Here is a 2498-nt window from a genome sequence, read left to right as displayed (position 1 = left end):
GAGCCCCCAATTTTGCAGACCCCTCTGAATGAGGAGAAGAACAAAAAGAGAGACAGGGAAGTAGCTACCCCTGCCAGTGGACCATCTGAACAGCCTGGTGCTAAGAGGCACAGGCTAAATCCTCATTCAGAAGAGGAATTTTTTGAAGATACTACTGATAGTCAAAGAAAAGAAGGTGTAGACAGTCATCAAACTTTCCCAGTAGGTGGGACACCTTCTAGCTCATAGAGACAGGAGCTAGAGAGACAACAAAGTGCTGAAGTGTCTTCCTTTAGGCCCCCAGGAAATGACAACCTGGATATTAAAAAGAAATTCAAGGAAATAAAGGCTAGGAATGAGCCATTGAGGATCCAGGTCTACAACCAGTATTTAAAAATGGCACCCACCAATCAGAACAGGTTGATGTCAGCTTATGACATCAAGGAGGGAAAAATGCAAATGAGCTTCTTCAAGCCCAAAGTGCAGCAGCCTCAAACAAGGGAAGATTATCTTCAAACAGATTTTGAGGTTATGGAAAAATATATTCATCCCCTGGACCAGATTGAGTTACACAAACAAACAGGGGAAATGGTGTATTCAACGTTGAGTAGCAAAGCCATGATGGCCCAAATATTGGAAAACTCTTTAAATAATACAACTACCAAACTACAGCTAGAAAAATCCTCCTCACAGGCTAAAGACAACAGAATTGAATCTTTGGAGGAGTTGGTGATTGGCTTGGGACATAACCCAAAGGATGTAAAGGCAACAGAGGCCTTAATTAAGAAGAAAGATGAAGACATAGCTTCCTTAAGAAAGCGGCTAAAATTGCCACCATCAAGACATCCACAAACTACAGAAGTTGTCCAAAAGAAATCTGAAGAAGAGCTAATGGACTTAGTCCTAAAGCTTAATGAGTAGTTGAAGGAAACTGAGCAATAGTTAGAAAAAATCACTGAAGAGCAAGCAGGGAGAGTCAACCTCTTAGCCTCCAAATGTGATTCCAGTAGTTTCCACTGCAGTCCCCTCAACACTTCGAACATTTCTAGCACCAAATGCCCCCGTGGTCACAACAGAAGTAGTTACAGGAACAAAAACAGAAGGAACAACACAAGTAGGCACTTCAAGTTTGAGCACAAAAGAATTAATAAAGTCAATGTATGAGATGAAGCTCCAAGTCTCAGAATTGTAGAAGGTAAAAGAACAATTTGTTACCTTAGAACAGAAATATGATCTTTCCAAAATCAATTTTGCCGAAAAAGTGAGGGAGAATAAAGGATTAGCTCAGCAGGTGAAATCACTAGAGAAGGACCTCACTTTTGACAATCCCTTAGCAGACATTAGGAAAATTATTTGGACCAACATCACTCAGTCAATAAATGATGTTTGGCCATCAAGACAAATAATTTTTGAACAAATTTATTTGGTAAAAGTGGCTCTCAAAGAAATCCAGAGAACTAAGGAAGAATTAGGAAGAAAGCCTGAGGAAGCCACCATGCTAATAAATTTTTTGAATAGCAAAAATAAGTACCAACTAGAAGAGTTGGGCATTGAAGATAGAACAGGGACTATTCTAGAGGTCAAAAGGGTATTGACCAAAAGGTCTCTCATGCAAAATTTGGAAAGAAGATGCCAGAATATACAAGAAGAAATTAATGATTTTATGGAGAAATTTGGCATATTGCAGAGTAAAGGACTTCCCAGTCCTTTAGTTATTAATGACAAATTGATGAGACATATAGACTATGTTGACAAGTTGGCTCAATATGCAAACAACTAGGCCAGCTCATCAGCTAGTGCATCTGCACCAAAGGCACTACCTACAGGCAGAGTTCTCTATGACAATCTAGAGAACCTTTTCTATGTGGAGCATGAAATAAAACATCTGTTCCCAGTTCAGCCTAATTTTTTCAAATACACCGAGGCTGATGAGATCCTAAGAAAACTTCAAAGGACCAGAATACCACAAGAAAAATGGTGGACAGATATGACAGAAATTTTGTGATTTATCCTTGGTAAAAAAGTAAATTTCCATTTTTACCATAGTCAATGGTGGTAATAGAAGGTAAACAAGGATCAAACAGGTAAAGAGTATCAGAACAGGTCAAAGAGTATTAGTAAGAAGATGAAAAGTAGAACAGCCAGCATAGAATTACAAAGAAGACAGCAAGATGCCCAATCATAGGGCCTGCCTCCAACTCATCCACACAAAAAAAGGATAGCAAGCCATCAATTTTCCTTTACCTTCTATATTCGATACCATCTGTCTCTACTTTTATGTAACATATATTTAGTCATCCAAAAATATATCTCTCTTTGTTATGAGATATTTTATTGTAAATTTTTGTATAAATACTCCCTTATTCGGAGTATTGAGGGTGGATTCTTAGACATTTCTATAAAACTGATTATTTTGGAAAAGAAGTACTGTTGGACAATTTCTTGTATGGCTAGCTGGATGAAGGAATAATACAAAGGACTTTTCACAGGATTCATGTGTCAAACACTGGACAAATAAG

This window comes from Pinus tabuliformis, chromosome 1_1, assembly GCF_031772625.1.
Source record: "Pinus tabuliformis cultivar Carrire ecotype Pingquan chromosome 1_1, CPIR1, whole genome shotgun sequence".
Lineage (NCBI taxonomy): Eukaryota > Viridiplantae > Streptophyta > Pinopsida > Pinales > Pinaceae > Pinus > Pinus tabuliformis.
This window is presented reverse-complemented; position numbering follows the sequence as displayed.